Source organism: Phaenicophaeus curvirostris, chromosome 11, assembly GCF_032191515.1.
Source record: "Phaenicophaeus curvirostris isolate KB17595 chromosome 11, BPBGC_Pcur_1.0, whole genome shotgun sequence".
NCBI classification, from domain to species: domain Eukaryota; kingdom Metazoa; phylum Chordata; class Aves; order Cuculiformes; family Cuculidae; genus Phaenicophaeus; species Phaenicophaeus curvirostris.
In genome coordinates, this window is record NC_091402.1 from 9,999,238 (window position 1) to 10,019,854 (window position 20,617).

Sequence of the window (20,617 nt, forward strand, 5' to 3'; positions counted from 1 at the left end):
CTGTCTCCCAGGAAAGCAATAAATTAAAGATGTAAGAAAACCCCAAGCCCCTAGGTGCTTTAAAAGTCAGTAGTAAAATTTAAAATCAATGGGAAGCCTAGCAGGAATGTAGCGGAGGGGCAGACACGCAGAAGAGACATCCAGCTATTGTTCAGCTGGGGTAAGCTGCCAGCATGCTGGATCCTATAAGCCAATTTTACTTAATAATCCCACTAATACAGAATGACACTGGTTGTAATCCTTCGGTGATTACAGCGTGGACCAATGCCTCAGCATCTCTGGGAGGATTTAAGGGACAGTACAGCACAGCATCCAGAAAGCTAGAGCCACTATTTTCCTCTCAACTAGAATGGAAGAGAATATCAAGGCAAAGAAAAGGAGAAACTGCTGCATGCTTATCCATATTTCTATCTTGAGACAGAAAAAGAGAGCAAAGCTGGAGCTTCCCTACTGTGATACCTGCCAAGTGCCTCTCCAAAGCAGAGTCCAAACCCAGAGAAGGAGCAAAAAGGGGATACACACAACAGGACACTGTGAGCAGAAAACACAGCACAGCATGGGGAGAAATATTTGAATTTCCAGCCCAGGAAATCAAGGACCACCCCTGGGGTTTGATAAGTAGCAAAGAGAAAGGAGACAATACATACAGTTGGGAGATTTTGAACAGAGTGTTTGAACTCTCTTTGCTTGAACAAAGTGGCCCCAGGGGAGGAGCCAAAGGTGAGCAAAAGGAAACTGGTGAAAGGGAAACAGGCCCCCTTGATCTATCCTGTCTCCCTGGGCAATCCTTAAGGACCAGTTCAGGATCTGTTATCCACGCTGACAAGTTTCCCTTGCCACCAGAAGTCCCACAGCTTTTACTGTGGATGACCTTTAGATAATGTCACACCTGACCTTAGAGACGTCCACAACTGTGAGACATAAGATTCTCAGCCTGTCTGTAAATTGCTGCCAAGGGTTTAAATTTCTGCTAATTTATTGGAAGTGCCATTCATACAATATTTTCAATGACTATCACCAGACTAGGAAGCAAGAAACTGGAGCATGGTTAGGAGGTTTCATAGGCTAGTGAATCACTGGGGGTTGTTGCTGAATTATCAGCTGTATATTGAGAACAGCTGGAACAACTCCAAGCACTGAGGACAGATGCAAAATTGTTGAAAAGATTGATTCAACATCATCCCCAGCAGCCTCGAATAAGCGATGTGGGCCAGGGGGGCCTGAAGAACAGCTGGCCAGAGCGGACTCACTAAATTATTGTAACAAAATTAGATAAAAAACACAGAGGAAATTATTGCAGCTCCTTATGGGGAGGCAAGAAGCTTTCCGTGCTGGAACAGCTGGAGGACTCAGAGAGAATGTTCTCTCCCGACAGCAATCACTAATTTAGTCAAATTCAGCCAGTGAAGATGCTTCATTATGAATAGATGGAAGTTCGAGGTTTACTCTCTGCTTGATATGCTCTGCATGAGCATATTGAAAACAACTGGTAATTCTTCTGGTTTGGGAGAAGAGATCCTGGGATGATGGGGTGCCAGCCACAGCTGGGAGCTGCCCAAAGCTCAGGAAAACCCCAGAGTGCAGGAGGGGCAAAAACTTTTACATCACCACCAATAAAAGAGCCTACATCACTTTTCCCAGATGAAATGCCTCTCACTGTTCCATGGTGATATTTCTTCTCCTCACTTCAGCTGGACAGCCCCATGGGTGACACAAGTCTCAGCGGGCTGACACCACTTGCCTAAGCTGCTGGCATGCCAAGGCGGTCCTCTTAACACAAAAGATCAAAAGAAGATTGCCTTCTAGATTTTCATCTTTCATAATGTTCAAGGGGGCAGGAGCAGAAATGCCTTCAGGCTGTACAAAGGGTAGCACAGAGACATCTTTGCTGATCATGAGTGCGCAATGCTGTACACCTTGAAATGCCAAAATAATCAAGCTGATGGTTCTCCCCACCTTATATTGTAGCTCTAATGCAATGTCCCTGTGCAAGGCAGCAGTCTTCTAGATTAAAGTTACAGCAAAAAGTGAAAATCAGAGAAAAATCTTCCTGCACCTCAAATAATTAGAGGATGTTGCACAGTTTGAGTCATGAGGATTTATATTTACATCACAGCCTCTTTTTAAGGAGCCTTGTAACTCTTCACTTGTTTTCTTAAAATTACTGTGTGCTTGGCATATGACGCCTTTTAGGCAGGACCAGGTTTTTTCCAGACATGGTTGCATGTTGCCTCTGAATATACCCAAGGTTGCAGAATAAGCCATGTGCTCTGGAGTGGCACCTGAAGGGCCAGTAGGATGCTGCTTCAAGCCTAAAACAACCTTAAAGATGCCTGTCTGCTGGAAAAAAAAGAATATTGCCTTTTATAAAAATCACTTGAAATTTCTTCTCTTTCAGTAAATGAACATGTGACTGGTAATACTGAAGCATTTCATCTTATATGACCTCATTTTCCCTGTTCTTCAAGTTGTGAGCTGTCCCCCATCATTCAGCATTTGTCCTAATATAGACTCTTTCTCCATCACCAGTACCCTGAGATGAATCATAAGTCATATTTGCAATTGTGAACCCACATGCCAACCTACATCTGGAGAGATGACTCTTTTCAATAGCCTTAAATCTGCATTCTCCTTGTCAGGATGAAGCTTCATGGGTTGCTTTCCCTACCTCTGAACAAAGAAGCTTTGAAAAACCTGTAATGTTCAGAAATGCCTTCTTGTTCTGTTGCTCCAGTGTAGGCAGTTTCCATGAACTTTGCTTATCCTCATATTATATTAACAAGGAGACCAAGAGTGACTGAGCAATAACAGCTTTATGAGTTTCTTGCTACAGAATTGGAATTAACTCAGAAAACAATCTGATAAGAAAACTTATATAGGGAGGGAGGACAAGGAAAACTAAAATACAGCAACCACAGGCTGAATCTTTTTGCCCATCTGACCAGAATCACACGTGATGAGAAGTTCTGGAAACGTGCTTGGTATGTGGTGAACCTGTGCCTTCACAGTTCAAATACTTTAGCTAAAGGAAAACCCTGCTCTCAGCCTAACAGAAGCATTTTCATAGCTTGGACCACACCAGGGAAAAGGCAGCTCAAAAGCCACCTCCCAGACCGCTAGTATTCAGTAAAACCCCAAATGAACTCAGACACCCAGAGAAACTGGCAAGCATCACAGACACAAAGTACTGAAGATGCAACGACCACCTTCTAGTTAATGACCATGTCTTAGTTAACTGAATCGTAATTATCTAGATCTAAAAGCGTAAGTCATCTTGGGGGCAGTGTCTGAGTTGTAATGGCTGTGGTATCCTCAGTGGATTGCACAGAGAGGGAATCGCATAGTAACTAACAGACCACTAATTTTAAACCTCCCTAAAACCACTGGTTAATGTTTGCAAATGGGAACGTTAATGGCAGTGCGGGAAGCAGTATTGCTGTGACTCACAGCGTGCTTGTCCCCCTGTTGCTCAAGTGTTTATAAAAGTGCTGGTGCCTCTCACTGCTTATTTATTTCCCTTTTCCCTGACTGACTAAGAAAAGGAAACTATCTGCACTCAGAGATTTGTCTTCTGCTCTTCCATGGGGTAACCTTAGACATGCTCCAGCATCCTCTGCTAAAGCACTTGGTATCATTTTATACATAAAACTACAAATTCAATGCAATACCACTGCAAAAGAAACAAAACAAGAATCAGTGCAGAGCTTGGTCTGAAAAAGCAGAAAGCTCTGGCAAACCCCTCGCTGCATGGCCTTCCTAGGACAACAGGGCCTTGTTACCTTGGAGGAGCTGATATATTCCAGACCTACATTTTTTGTTGACTGAAACAACTTAAAAGCTCTTGACAGCAAAGCCCTGTGTGTGTGTACAACTACCTGAAAGGTGGTTGTAGTGGGGTGGGTACTGATCTCTCCTCCCAAGTAACAAGTGATACATTGAGAGGAAATGTCCTCAAGTTGTGCCAGAGAGGTTTAAACTAGATATTAGGAAATATTACTTCACTGAAAGTGTTGTCAAGAATTCGATTAGGCTGTCTAGGGAAGTGGTTGGGTCACCATCCCTGGAAGTATTTAAAAGACGTGTACATGTGGGACTTGGGGACATGGTTCTGTGGTGGACTTGGCAGTGTTAGTTTTACAGTTGGACTACGTGATCTTAAAGGTCCTTTCCAGCCTAAACAATTCAGTGATTCTGTAGAGAAGTAAACATTGAAAGCTATTCACAGCAAAGCAAAGATACTCATAGCCCATCAGAGCAGCCCACAAGCTGCCCCTGCCCTAGCTCTCCAGGGCTGTGCTGCCCTGGGGGTCACCCATTTACATGGACACCTGTCACAGCCCAGCCAAGGATTTCTGTAGAAAAATGTTTTACGAGAACTGTAAAGTGCACTTATAAAAGCTTGGAGGCGCTCCGAGGCAGCTGCTGCACCTCTGGGGAGCGTGGATGCTGGGGAATGACTAGATGGCAAAAGGGAAAACGTGCTCACGAAAATAAAACAATCACTTACACAGCACTTCAGAGCCACTGCCCATCCCTTGTCTTCCTGGCCCAACATCCACACGGACTTACAAAGCACAAACCTAGTTTTACCATGCTTTTATACACCACGAATGCACAAAACTAAGTCAAAGCTACCCCCCCATACCTGTTTCAATGGACACATACATTAACTGCTTCAGTCAAGAGGGCTACAGATGTGCAGACATTATGCAAATATCTTGACAGGTTTCTTCTAATCATACCAAAGGATATTTTGTGCACACGTATTATATTCTCGGTATTCTTTTTGCCTTTTGAGTATTCCCCTAGAATGCCTCTAAACAATGAATTTTGCACCTTCCCTCCCCAAAGATTACGTGCTTTTATACCTGAAAACATTTAAGTGAGATTTTTGACTTAGCATCTTTGTTCGCGTTGTTAAGCCGATCAAGCTGTAGTACTTTGGAGAAAAAGAGAAGAGAAACAATGTTGTTTTGTCTGCTAACATGATTGATAGACAAGTTTCAATTATTGTATCTTTAACTGACTGGGAAGCACTTAAAAAGAGACAGGCTGCTGAAAGATGGGTTACTTCCCAGCTCAGCGCTGTTTCCACAGAAAAAGTATACAAGGATGCTCTCTGGTGGCAGCTGCCAGGCAGGGCTCTGCTCTGGCCCCAATACTTTTAGTTCATGCTATGGACTAAGTGATAGAGAGAAAATTTGTTATTAAAATAGTAAATATACTTATTTTTAATCAGTAATTGGCTTGATTTATTATGCTTTAAAAAAAAATCTCAGGAACTGCTTTCTTAATTCTCTTTGAGTATTCCCAGTGCATGGGCAGAGGGGAGGGTTTGTTTTCACGACTTCTAAAGAAATTGCCTGCTTTTCCTAGGGCCACACTGGACACGGGGATTCAATGTGACCTCAGCAGAGAGCCCATTTTGGGGCTGCTGTGGCAGGGAGCTGCACAGTGCCTCCACTCCCATCTGCTCCCCAAGCCCTTTTTCCCAGGTGACTCGTCTCCCCATGCCAGCACCACCAGCCACACTGGGGTTTGCTCTGAATGACTCCCAGCCTTGTGGATGCTACAGTTTCCATCTCCCAAATTTACCTTCTTCTCCAGTGCTTTCCTTCTAACCCCAGGATTTCCACACAGATTCCATTCCCAGAGCACCGTGAAAAGTTGTCCCCAACTGGGGCTCCTGCCCTGGGGTCAGATTTGGATCTTGTTCTTGCTCAGTCCTAACCAAATATCAAACCTGAGCCTTTCACTGTCAGCCCTTTAAAACACTAATAGCCTTTCTATTAGTTCAGTACATTTCCATGGTTCAGTACATTGTGCCAATGCAAAGATTTCTTTGGCTTGACTTGCTATGGTAATGGATTTTGGATTGGCGGCCAGCTCAGGGGTTGAATACATTACTTCTATAACCATAAGTATGAATGCGATTTTCATTTTACAAGGACTGCACTACAGTTTATGGGACAGCAGAGTTACAAAAAGATTTTTCATTAATCCATTGCAATCCAAAATGACACTTAGACCCAACAAGTGCAGCATGCACACCTCACCAACCCCAGCACCCTTTCATTGGCCAGGCATGGGAGTGGTTTGTGTCACTTTGATTCCCTTGCTTAAGGCTCTGAAACAAATCAAATTCATGCCTGGAAATGGAGATCAGCAGTGGAAATTAAAGTGATATTTAGAAGGGCTGGCAGGTTCTCACAGCTGAGGTTTGCTCTGGGAGCAGGCCAGTGGGAGTGCAAAAACACAAGCATTAACCACAGCTTATGGACACTGATTAGTTTTTGCCTGGGTACAAGCACATTGTTGATTTTATTTTGGCACTGCCCTCATCAGTACATTTTCTGTTGATTTTCCTTAATATTCTCTACATCAGTCCATTTCCCAAATGCAGCCTTCCCCAGTGACTCAGTAAGGACCCCTTCTGCTCATGATGGTCCCCGGGGAGATGCTCCCCCAGAGCCTCTTCAGAGCAGATCAGCAAAAACCTGGGCTCTGGTACTTAACCTCCATTAGGCAAAGGCTGGTATTCGCTAAACCTCCTCCCTTTCCCTGACCATCCTTATTGCCTGGCTTCTTTATACCAAGGCAGGTATTTGATACCTATATAAAAGCAGAATTGCAGGAGCTCCAGGCCAACACACCTGTCCTTCACATGCAGGCAAGCCTCCCACAGGCACGCACTAGAGACAGAAAGCATCTTAATCATCCACCCTGCTGCAAATACATTCACAGAGCTTTAATTGATTAACAGGCAGTCCTTGCCAGCAAATGAGCGGCTGGCTCCTGGGAGCTCTTGCTTGCTTGTTTTTAAACAGTGCAAAGTGGGAAAATGGAAGGAATAAGCAGAGAAAGCTCTAGGGACCACCAAGACAGGAGGAAGGCAGCGCTGCTCTGTGTGCTGACCTTATTACTGCAGGGAAATGGGGGTCAAGTGGCAGCAGAACAAAACACCATGAGGGAACACGGAGGAATTAAACAACTTCAAACCCCAAACTCTAAGCTCAACTTCAGACCGTAGGGGCCAATGGCAGTAGTAGTTTGTGAATCTTTAAAGTAGGTAAGGCATTACTAAAACTGCCTAAAACCTACTATTTGGTTAGTCTCTGGTGACACAATAGAAACTAGTGCTACCCCATGTCAGCCAGGCAAAGCTTTCCAGACCCCTTCCCAGCACCCCTTCCGCACAGGTGTACATGCAGGTGGGAAGGAAGAGAGCATGGCTTTCTGAGAAGCTTGCCATGGCCACCTACCAGCTTCTCATCTCTCATCTTGCAACCACCCTCAGTCTAGGAGAGCTGGCCTGATTTTAAAAAACCTTGTATACTGAGAAAGGCACAGTTTGCAGGGAAAACAGCTATGTCACCATGAACCAGAGCACTGATGGCAGGTACCACCACCAGTAGATAGGGTTCATTGATGGACCCTGGCTCTCCTGCAGCTCCTAACCATCAGGACAGAAGCTGCTTGGGGAAAAGCCAGACTACCTGTCCCCTGCTGAAGTTGTTTTGAAGTGCAGAAAAATACACAAGATCCCAGGCTGAAGGGAATTGCTTTCAGTTTGGTACGAGGCCACAGGACATCTGCCAGGTGACAGCACTGCTGGGTTATGGCTGCTTACTCTCCCTACACTGAGCTCCCAAGGACTCTGCCTTCAATTCAGCTGCACTGGGGGCTTTTCACCCCCAGCTGCAGAGGAGCTGCTCACATTCAGAAAATCCCTATAATTAAATTCATGCAATTAGAAGTTGGCACAAAATCTGGTAGCGCTCCTGGCGGCACAGGCAGACTCCTTGGTGCAGACAGGCGGGCGCATACCCTCTCTGCTCTCCACCTGGGGCAGGTTCTGCTGCACGGTGGTTGTCATCCCACTGTGCTGGGGATCCCCTCCAAGGCTGAGCTGTTCCCAGGTGGCTCCAGGAGAGGCCAGCCTCTCTCTGCAACCAGCCTCACCGCCACCTCTGAGCTCTCACCCTCTGCAGCCCCGCACAAAGCATCACGCTTACATGAAACATTAAGCTTGTGCAAACCATCAGTCCCAGTTTTAGCAGGGAAAGGAAAGCAGTTTAAGAAGGTGGCTGCAGCTAGACAGCATCCAGCTGCCGGTGTGCACAGCATGTGGGAATGGATTTTAAGCTGGTATGCACAGTGCTCCTTCCTCCCCTCCGGTACACGCAGCCTCCTCTTCCTCCAAGCCCTCCCTGCCTTGCTCAGCATACCTGCCTGGGACAGGCTCAGATAAACCTTCTCCTCTCCAAACAGCCACTTTCCAGGTCTCGGGCTCAGCGCAAGTGCGCGAGCTGCAAGGCAGCCAACATACTCTGCCACATCCAGACCTCCCTGCCCTAGGAGCTGCACCTTATAAACCCTCTGGACAAAATATCCCATTCCTGGAAACCCCTCCAGTGCAAAAACAGTGTCATCCAAGTCTACTTGTAGAAAGCAGGTCTGATCTGAGATAGGCAGAAGAATTTTAGGACAGAAAAAGGGCCACTAGATGCAATCACTGACTGCTTTTTTTAGTCAGATGGTGCAGGGATACCATGCTTGCTATATTTTTGTGCAATCTTAAAATCCAGTTTTTAACAGAAGATGAAAGAAGTTGCCCATCTGGGTACAAAATCCGTACCATCAGGCTCAGAAACTCATTTACTCCGTGCAGCCTGAAAGGGAGACGCAATATGCTGCAGCACTGGGAATCTGGGGCAATATCCAATAGTAGGAAGATTCTCATCAGATTCCAAAATGCTGTGAACCTCAGCCAAATCAAATTACTCCGATTGCCGAATATATATCATTTTCCACCTTAAGTGGAACAGCCTGCCTGCCCTTAACACACTGCAACCTCATAGCAGCACGGCGCTGAGCACGCTAATAGAAATGTCTTTCCCAGGGCTGTCACGGCCGCCCACCTGCTGTTTGATGGCTTTACACATGTGTGACAGGTAGTAATGTCACTGACAGCCTCTCCCTGGCACCCAGTTTTTATTCATACCAACACCCTGTCTGTCTTTGCTGTTCCAGGGGAAGTGCCGCACTCGCTGCTGAGCCTGAGCTCACTTCCACACTCATGTTATAGCTTATCCTTGCTGAGAAATTGGACTTAATTTTGCTGCTGCTCCATCACGCCAATCTATACATCAGCTGTGAAGGCTAAAACCCAGATCATGACAGGGCAGGATCATAACAAGCTGGCAGGAGAAGAAATATATACAGCATCAAATCCCTTACAAAAGAGGCAACGGTCTCCTGACAGAGGATGTATCAGATATTAAACTAATACTATACTTGGTCTGAGGCAAAAGGCCAGAGAAGAGCAATACCAAAGGGGAAAGCAACATCCTGAACCTCTGCCTGTCTGCTACCTCAACTAAGCTGATTTTGACTCAGGTTCTCTTTAAGTATTAATGCTGCAAGGACTGTCCTTGTTCCTGTTGTGCTGTCGTTTTAGCTTTCTGCAAAGCCTCCGGCTGTGCTGGGGCATGGTGGGACCCCCACTCATAGAGTCCCTCTGCTTCTCAGTTAGAGAGATGCCAAGGAGGTGGCAACAAATACATTTCTGAGAAGGAAAACTAACTCGTGCAAAGACTGAGACGTGAGGGAGCAGAGTATTCCCTCACCTCTAATGCTTTTGCTCATATTCAATATGCAAACTACCGGGGACTCTATCAAAATGGGTGTCTCCTATATTGCTGATTGAAAAGACTAATAATAGAAGTTATTATACTCCAGAGAGACTCAAACGATCACTAAGTAGAGTTCAGTAGGAAAAATGGAGAAGCAGTATGAAAAAAAAAAAGCAGGCAGCAGTCCAGCAGCAACAGAAGCTATAGCACTTAACTAAGGATAATTAGCTGTAAAAATGATGCAAAATGAGTACTTAGGCAGCAGCCCTACAGAAGATGACCTGGGAATAATAACATGAGGAAGAAATGCCCTGTTTGGAGCACAGGGGTGGGAGGGGAGAACCCAAACCCAAGCACGAAATGCAGGTTGATATTCCAACAGGAGCTATTGCCAGGGGTAACAACAGTAAGGACCTTAACAGCGACCTGGGGTGGGAAAGAGCAGGAGGAGCAGAGATTGGAGGGTGCAACAAGAGAGTGCACAGGGCTCACCCTGCAGGGATGCATAGAGGGAATGAGGTTTTTTCAGTTTAGAGAGAGGAAGAGCCTCAGGGAAGAGATTTTAAAAGTTCACAGATCCATAGAAGGCTGCTTCAGAAAGGGATGGTGTTCATTTTCCCTACTGCTGAGAAGGAGGCAGAGCTTGAACTGCAGCAGAGGAGATATATTTTAAGACGTTTAGGGGGAAAAAAAGCCTTACTGACTTTCAAAGTCTGGTTGAACTCTATCCTTCCTGAGAAAGCAGCATTATGCACAGGGGAGAGCTGGAACCGGTAAGTCTTTCCATTTTGGGGTTAGCTCTGTCTTTCTCCTGCTTCGGGCTAGCCAGTGAAAGCAAGCAGAGTTCGTGGCAGCAGCAAACCCAAGCCCTGGGCCTCAGTTCAGTGAGATAATTAAGCGAGTGTTTTGACATCTAAGCAGTCCTGCTGGCTACTTCCCCAGCATTTCAGGAAATGAAGTCATCAGCTTGCTTCCCACCAGTGTTCCCCCTAAGCATGAGACCTTGGGAGACAGGACATGGAGGCGAAAATCTCCCATTGCCACCACCACAAGCCCATGGAAGTGGTTTTTTGGGGGGTGAAGCTCAGCTCTTGCTGCTTGCTGGCAGAGCCTGGAGTTAATGAAAGACTACCAAGTGTCATTTGTGTTTTAGAAGGCATGATGATGTTAATTAGTGTTCAAATTAAGCTGTAAGATAGAAGTGGGTGTATAATGGACCACTAATAAACGCCTTGAGTATGTTGAGAGATGCGGGTCTAAGGGAAGAGTGATTTTAATCACTAGGAATATAGTAATGATGGTCCATGGACTCTCTTATTGCTGTTCCAACATGCTGGAATGCTGCATTTTCCTATTAAAACACCCATTAGCCTTGAGCCTGCTAAAAATCTATCAGCGAAGCCATGTTCTACTCACCTCTGCTCTACATGTGATCTAATTAACATCATTACAGAGGCTTGAGTCCAGCTCCAAACACCAGCCCTGGATCAGGAAGCCTCTCTGGCCCAGCAGAGCCAGGTGGTTTGGGGGAGCTGGTCAGCACCCTCCAGGTACCCCCCACAACATCACTGCGAACACCAGCATGGCAACCCAGAGACAAAAAAAGGCTGTACATGCTCGCATGCATCAGGAGCACACAGAGTGGCCGGCACCAAGCTGAGTATGATTGATTAAATGATGGCATCGGTTAAAATAATTGTATTTTTCATTTCCATGCAGATGAATTACTTCTCAAAAAAGCCATTTGTGCTTAATGCCATTTGTCTGCCATACAGTGCTAATCAACTGCAAAGACATTTTTGTGCTGAGATTGATTGACTCCATGTAAATAGGTGGAACCTTTAATTAAAACACAAGCGCAGACGCAGTGTCTTGGTGTGGTGACAACAGGCTGCACAGACCACTTAAGGGGCTGATTCTATTTTAATCTACCCTGGCATAAATCAGGAGAAAGACCCAGTCCAGCAAAGCACTTAGCACATGTTTAAGTCCATCACATTCAGCAAAGTATTGAAGCATGAGCTGGATCGCAGCAAAGGCAAAGGATATTGAGGAAAAATGACAGTGCCTGTTGAAAGGACATGGCTTGTGAGAGACACAGTGATTCATTTACCAGGTTTATCCCCCATCAGAAAACACAGTAAGTTTATAGCTTTGGAGAAAAAACAGCAGGGTTCATAAAACATAACTGTGGGATGATGGTTCACCCACTAAAAAGGATTGCAATAAAAGCCTGAAGGTGGCTAAGCAACAAAAAATTATCCAGCTAGCTAGAAAGCAGATCTAGTTTCCACACAATGGAGTTCTCAGGGCACCCTGGTTTTGCACCAGGAGCTGGGTGCTTGCCTGCACCCATCTGGGCCACTTTGGAGGGTCAGCGCCCTGTAATGCCCTGTCTGCAGACATCTGGCTGGGTGCACTGCCTGCACAGACTTGTGCTGGTTAAAGGAGTTTGCTCTGTAGCACCTGATTTCCAGCACTATTCCAAGAGTCACAGCTCCCTGATGAGTTGGACAGGCAAAAACAGGAGAAACCCTCACACTTCAGCTGTGGCATGGGAGCAAAAGGGAGCTTGATCATCACAGTTGCCACTCCTCCTCCCACAGGAGAAGCCAAGATCCATCCGTATGGCTCAGGACACGCTGCTGGCTCCTTCCTGCAACGGGAATAATGTCCCAACTCAGGGGGGGCTCTGATAAAGCCAGTTGCACTGAGGACACGTTAGCCTTTGCACACTATGCATGGGTAGTTTGTGCTGATGGCATAAGGTGAAACAAAGGATTAATATCAGTATAAAAATACTCTTTTCTTTCCTTCAGGTTAGCAAAATAAGCCATGTAAAGTTTTAAACTTGGGATAGTAATTCCAGGTTTTGAAGAATGAACTCTGGGACACACCAGCACGTGATCAGCAAAAGGATTTTCTTAATTATTATCTGCTTCTACCAGGAGAACAAACCCAGTCTGGCATCTGCCAAGTTAAATGATGGCAGAAAAGAGACCTGAAAAATTGGCTTGCTTGGCTTCCTCCAAGTTTTGCAACAAGTTGTGCCCAACCTGCTGGGAGTTGGTGCTCCCAGGAGTGGCCAACCCTGTGCAACACTTTCAGAGGAGTCCTTTCCAATCCATCAATTAATTGCAATGTCAAGCACGACAGGGAGAGGATCTAAAGTGAAGTATGAGAGGAGAAACAGCCAACAAACACCTTTGGCTGGGCTGACCTGAGCTGCTGGTGTTGAGAAAAGAACTAAAATGGCTTTTGACAACTGAAATCAGAAAAGCTACTGAATTTCTATCCAAAATCATTATTGTTGCTTTGTGGTCATTTTGCTTGAGAATTATTAATCTTGTTTCTGTATTATTTCATGATACAGCCACAGCAGTACAATACGTCAGGTCAGGTCACCAGATAAAAATATGTCAGAACATTTTATCTCCATGTCATGTTATGCCAATTTCCTTTTGATTATCATATTTTTAAAATCCATTAGGGGTGGCTGCAACTCAATACCAATTAAATACGCTGTTGCGTTTTCTAAAGTGAAGTGCTTCTCCTTTGCCTCATAATGAAGCAATTTGACGCTTTGAATAAAATAAGCATTAATTATAACAATTAATGTAGCAAACCTGGAAAAAAGATAGGGGACTGAAAAAAAAGCATTTATCCTGGCCTAACCAGGTGGAAGTAGTCTCAGAGAAGATACCATATGAGTGGGATGTTACTACAGCTATTATTGGATCATGACAGTGTTACAGGGAGCAGGAAGAGAAGGCTTCAGTTTCCATTAAAACTACCTTTTCTAGACCATTTAAGATACCAGCTAACACATGGAAGTGCCCAAAAGGAAGCTCAGCTCTCTTCTGAATAAAAGGAGGTGTGAAGGCTTCCTGCTGGCAGGAGGCTGAAGGGATAGGAAGGATCAGGGTTGCTTACGTTTGAAAACGCCAGCTCCTGTGATGTTAACTTTCACAAGATATTCAAATATTTATTTCCAGGGTCTCACCGGCTCTATTAGCTACAAGTAGTTAACAGGGAACTTTATTCATAAATATTTTTAGCTTTTTTACTCAATGATCCCTTAATCCCCCCAGCTGACATTAACCAGCACAGCTCTGCTCTAGATTCTCAGCAGGCTGCTTTAGGAACAAGGGGGTGAAGAGACAGTTAAAAATACTCTTTCTCTCCTCCTTCCTTGATGCAAGAAAAGCTGTCTCATAAAGTCTGCTTACAACTTCGCATCTACTATTGTGTTTTTGTCCAAGACTCAGCTAAATCCCAATGGTACAACTTGAGACCATAGAATCGCATGTGTACAGTGATTAAAAGGCAACATTTAAAAGGAATTCTATGCTTTCTAATGCTTCTCGCCAAGCCTACTGCTACTGACCTTGAACACGAGGTTCTCACACCATTGCTGAGTTAACTAATGCATCACTGCCCAGCTACTAGCATGGCACAAAGATGCCAGAGCTGAGTCCTTGCTGTCACTTCTGAAAAGCCTTGATCTGCAGCTTCTGCTGAGCTGGCAGAACTAGCTGCAGACCTGACCTTGACTGACAGTAATACGAGTGTAGCAAAATAACACTATCATACAGCCAGGCTTACTGCCTGTAGGATGATCTTCTTCACCTTTTATGAATGAGGAACGATTTATTGGGTACGCCCTGCAAATTGAAGTACAAGTGACAATGCTCAGCAGGGGCTGCGGGCTTCCTTTTGGGTGACCGGCACACAGTTACAACAAATCCAGCTCACAGGAATGGTCTTGCTCCTAATGAGATTTGACAAGCACAGTTTACCCACGGGCAGAAAATTATAATAGACAGATTTTCTCTGAGAAAATAGAAAGCCTTACATGCAGATCACATGCAGTGTCAAAGCCCATTCTGTGTCTTTTGATGAGCATCCCTTGCTGTGGTGGCTCATGCCCCAGGGCATGGGCAGAGACTGCCACTTGCGGACCAGAAGGTAAGAAAACACTTCTATTTCAACCCTGCTGATGTAAATCTCACTTAAGTAAAGCTATTTGTTCAAAGCTTTCTGTGAAACAGATGGAGATGTTGAGCGAAGCATCCCAGGATGGGATGAGTCCGCTGGCAGGTAGATAGCAAGAAGTTTTCAGTTGCTGCAAAAGTGACATCACACAGTTACATGTGCACAGAAGAATTTGATAAACTTATTCCTCACACTCTTAATCAACACTATCTTCTTTATGAGAACAAATTACATGAATATTAAAGTTGAAGGCTGTCCTTGGGAGAGCAAAAAATACTAAGCCCAGGTAAAATGCAAACTTAGCTCAAAGGTGTCTTTTGTGAATTTGGTTGCATTCAAAAAAATCTTGAGCAATAAGAGTCAAATCAATTTTGCCCTAGAATAATACTGTGAGGTCACTAGCACTGGAGGAGCAGTGCTGCTGTTGGAAGATAGATGCTTTTGTCCCAGGTCTTGACTCCCTTCCACATCCAGTTTCACTTGCACTCTTACCTGTCAGCTCTATTATTTTTCACTCCCAGCTTGGAGAGGTTCAGGTCCACCCAAGAGGTGGCTGCACTTAATTTGCCAGTCAATGGAGTATAAAGCCCATGTAAACTAATGTACTTTGATGAGACTTCAGAGGGAAGGGCATAGAACATGATTACGTGTATCCTTTTTTAAGCATACCCATCACTGGATGGAGGCTCCTGAATTTTCAGCAGGAGAGGATGGGACTGATGAGCAACAGCCTCTCCCCGGTAGAAATAGCCATAGGAAGGGCTGGAGATCTGCGTGTGCTGGCAGTCCAGCATCCTACTGCTGCAGGGCACGACCACCCATAAAGCAGCATTTCCGCTCAAACTGTTAGCAAAAGCCTTCAGCAGCAGAGATTTCCCAGCTGCCAGGTCTGATGCAGAGCAGCCGGAGGCGCTCGCAGGGAGGGCGACTGGTGCCAGGCATCACCACTCCCAGCACGGCTCCATCTCCCTGCTGAGTGCGGCTGCAGCGTCACACAGGACCACGCGCCGGCAGGGGCAGACAGGACTGTTGCTTCCAAAAACCGCAAGGAGACCCACAGGGCAGCAATACCATTCCTGCCCCAGTGTTATCTCCACTTGCCTTGTCATCCTTCCTGGCACAGCGAGGTCGACGGATCCAGTGTCTGGGAAATGAGCCTCCTGATACAGCGGGAGTAGTTACCATGGAAATAAAGAAGGGTTTCTCAGCCCAACTCCACCAAAATATTGATTTGCCTCCCAGTGTTTCACAGGCCACTTATTAATAAAGCCAGAGAGACACTGGGGCAGACTAACAAGTTGGGTTTGAAAAGACCCACCAGGAATCACGGTATCTCTGCTGGAGATGTCACTGTTGTTCAGAATGAGCCTGTGAATTGCCCAAAAATTTCAGCACATGCCTTGCACACAGACATGCAAGTATGAAGATGTGCTTTGCTGTTCAAAGCCTTGAGCAGATTTGTTCAATGAAAACCCAGACTACACCTCTGTTCTCTGAGGGTCCAGAGCACACCAAGGTAAACTGAATCGCTACATACTGCTACCTCCTGGGATGCTGCCCTGCTTTTGATCCTAAATGCACATCCATCTCTATACCAGCTGCTGGCCACCAGCACCTCCCATATGGGGCAGGGTGGGAGGAATTGCTCACAGCTGAGACCTCTCCAGCTTATAGCCCAGTGGGCATCATATCAGCTGTTTAAACTACATCCCCTGAACTAGATGGGGATCCAAAAATTGTTGTTTATAAACAACTGATTTCTGAAATGAGGGTGGAGGGGTGGGAAGGCAAAACAAAGGAAAATAACCATAAATAGGAGATGCTAGAGGTTGATTGTTTCCAAGAGGTACCTGTAGAGCATCCTGGATGCACCAAGGCTGCCCCAAGATCCTAGCATAGCATCAGGTCCAACCCTTTACAAACTGAGCACCCCACCTCCTTCTGCATCATGCTCCCAGTCTCGTTTGTACAGCTCAGAACAAGCATGATTGTCAAAACCCTTTAGGCTTAGCAGAGGGCAGAGAGCATCACAAACACGCAACTAATGCCAAACAGCTTTTGACAGATACTCAGATTCAGAAAGTCTGCATGGCACCTGTTAATCCAGGTAAAAGCAGTAGGAGATACACAAGTATTGTGAAGACCACGTGTTGCACAGAAATGAATTTCACTTTTAAGAACCAGCTACTGTTGTAGTCCATTCTTTTCCTGATTAAATTTAAATGTTGTGGGTTAGAAACATGGACCCAAATACTTCCAAGAGTACTCAGGTCCCTAAAAATACTCAAAGAGCTGGGGTCTGCTCCATGATATCTGATTGGAAATTGATTAAATCTGAATGCTTTTACTCATATTGCTGGATCATTTGGGATAGGGCAAAGCCTTTCCTGGAGAAACAAACATCAGAGTTGCTTATCTGGTCCTCATTTCCTAAACCCTACCTGCTGGTCTTGTATAAGGCAGGGCGGGAAAGAGCTGCAGCCTGGAGCAGTCGTGGCAGAGGGGATGAGTAAATCCAGACACCTACACATGACACATTAGGGCTGCAAGGATATTTTTTTAAGGGAGCCACACACATATATATTGGTCAGCTGGAATTAGTAAAATAGAGTCCTGAATAAAAGATAATGAATACAAGCTTTCTTTGAAAAAATCTTGGGGGGAGGGAGGAATGCAACAAAGAGAGTATTTTCTGCGTTAGTGTGTCCTGCTCAGATGGGAAGAGCAGCTCAGCTGCGCTGTACCAGCAGCCCTTTGGGATGATTCTTGTGCACACCAGGTTACACATGCTGTTTGCCATTCCCTTTGGGGCACACTGCAGCAATTTGGGCAGTCAGCCTATCATTAATATGCGTATCTAGGAGTGCTGTGTCTCATCAAAACCATCTAGAACACATTTTAGCACATCAGAGCTTAGAATTGAAGACGCTCACACAGAAATACACAGATGGGTATCCGCGCAAGATGGAAACACTTCAAAATATATGTGGTGTTTGCAGCAAACTTTGCCTCACTGATCCTTTCTTCCTTGGAAGAGCTTGTGAAAGTTTTTGAGGGAATCCTGATTATATGGTGCTCGTGGGAGAGGATGCAACTAAAGCATAAAGTCTTATCTTCTATAAGAAGCGGGATGTTTGGTTTTTGAAAAATTCTGTCCCAGAAGCGCAAGCACAGCCTGTAGCAGATGGGGTTGCAGCACACTCCAGAGGTCCTCTGTTATTTTGTGGCTCTCTGCAAAAGCCAGCTTGCTCAGCTGCATTTAAAATATGATTGTCTCCAGAATCACTGTGTGTTAATCACTCACCCAGGGCCAGGTCTGCCCCACTTGCATGACAGCCAGCCAAAAGGGGCATTCAGCCAAAATAAGAGGTGCAAACAAAAACAGGTGGGAGAAGGAGCCCCCCTGCCTCTCCTGCCCTTAGCAGCCTGTGTGCTAACAACAACCCAGCCTCCACCTACAAAAGCTTGGGAGGAAGCAAGTGGCTGAGCTGTAAGTGGAGGTAAATTAATCCTTCAGGGAATCGGTCCAACAACCACAAGCTCCAAGGGGCTGGAAAGCAGCCCAAGAGGGTGGCGGATCCTGCACTAGCTCCAAGCGCACACATGCTCTTACAGCCCTGGAGAAAGTTTAATTTGCTGCAACTGTTTCAACAAACCCAAAGCCTCTGTAATGCTGTCACACACTGAAACCACTCAATGCGAAACGGCACAGAGCAGAAAATGCTGCAGGCGCAGAGGAGCCCCTCAGCTTTCATCAGGCATGGAGCCTAGCATCAGCACCTGGGCTTTGTAGGAAGAAGCAAAGAAAGCCTCCAAGAAAACCAAAATGACTCCAGAGCACTAACAATATGTGTTTTGCCAAAGTAGTCTCTTAATTGGCAGGGGGAGCGGGGAGCTGATAGGGTGGATAAGATGCAGAAACACCACAGAACGTCATGGAGTGTGTTGAAAGTAAAGAGGTTGGTGAAGAACGAACACTGAATATGCTTTTAGTCCAAAGAACAAGGTTTGCACAAGGATATAAAGATACTCTTGGTACAGCCACCCCGCTTTGACATCAGGGTCCAAACACCCTGCCCAAAGTTTCTTTACTTTCCATCACCATCACTCATGCTACAAGCAGAGGCATCCTTTTGAAAACAGGTTTCAGTTGCAGGAGCCCGAGAGCAGCTCTCTTCTCCTCTCCTCCTCCTGCCACAGGGCTGCTTTACCTCACCTAATGACCTCAGCCAAACCAGGTTTCTCCTGCTGATGGTTTCCATTTCGTTGCTACCTGACCCGTGAAGCTGCCCAGTTTGTACCTGCTCAAATACTGACTCTGCACCCTCCAGTGGCAGGATCTGCCTGGATATGGGGTTAATTCTAAGCGGGTTGTTTAGCTGCCCATTCTGAAGAGGGCTGCAGTCATTTGGACTGATTTATCTTATGATTTCTGCATAAGATGAGGGACTTGTGCAGGGGTAAAAGGGGTGAGGACAATATAGGAAACAGGTGCTGGAGAGTTAATGCTGGGAAGGGTAAGGGCAATCTTTATAAATTAAGGATCCTCACAATTAAAAAGAATCGGTGTCACACATCTTAACACTGTCTCAGATTTCAAGGTCAGACCCTGATTATGAATATATGGGAGATCCTAACATTGGCAGTGTTACAGAGAGGGCTTTGCTAACGCTGTGAGGATAATACGTCCTGGCTGGAGCTTGGACCAATTCTAGCTCCAACAGCAAGCACAGGAGATTCCTGTGGGGACCAAAACTCGTTGGAGGGAAATTAATGCAAATCCCTGGGCAGGCAAATAGGACTGGACTCAAACTGCTGGGGAAAGGTTGGTCTGCAAGCAGCTCCATGGTCCAGGGAGCTGGCAGGCAGCAGTCAAGCTGGCCAGGAATTACAGAGAGAATGAAAGACTGTGGTCTGTGCTGGAGGAAGATACACACAGGGCTCCCACCTGGAAAAGGTCAAGAACTGCCAGCATTAGGGAGGGCAGATGCTTTTGAGAAGGCAATAGAGGTAGCAAGGGGCAGTTCACCCCAGACACCTGCCAGCTTTACATCAAACTTGCACAGACTAGTGAGAGTCGAGGAGAGTGATTTACTTCCCATTAGCAGCAGCAGCTGAGCAAATCCCTAATGTCACCAAGTAAATCACAGCACAAAACCACCAAAGCTCAGCTACAGCCTAGCCACATTTTGGCTCTAACTATGAGAAGACACAACCACAGTTTAGCTGGACAGGCAGCAATTCCCTCATCCAGGTAAATACAGGTTTAATGTTAATTACCCCAGACAATGCACACACACTCTAGCTCCCATGGGGATGCCAGCACAGAGCTGCTACAGCCAGCCCTGCCCTGTCTGTACTGCCAAATAGTTCATGTGCTTGTTCTCCATCTCTTGGAGACCTCAGTGAGCAGACACCTGCTATTCAAGCTGATTAATCCACGCTGGCTCAGTATTCCAGACCTCCAGAGAAATGCCAGGATCCTGTGTCATGGCACAGGGCTCAGGCTGGGGCTGCTGTGGCTGCTCATCCTTCCTCGGTCTTGGCCCTGGCATCATTGCCATTGCCCAGGACTAATGGGCAGGAAGAGAAAAAAACCAGAAATTCTTACACAAGCCTTGCTGGCAAGACCACAGTGGGTCACAGCTCCAGCTAATGGAGTTTGTTGGACTGGGACTTTTTGAAGAGGGTAGTAGGGACTGCAGCAGCCCCCACACCATCCCCACCATCTGCTCCTCTCCCAGCGTCGCATCCTCATCAGAGCAGATTCAGCCATACACAGGCCACACAGTGAATCACATTGGAAAGGGATGCAAGCTAAAAATAGCCCCATGGGATTTTGTTGTTATTAGAAGTTTATTTTAAGCTGCTCACTTCCCCTCCTCAGGTTGCCATGCATCCTGTCACACACTCACGCTGGCACTGGGCAAGGGACCATCTTCAGGACAGCCATAAAGTGAGGGTGAGGGCTGCTTATCAGCACCGAA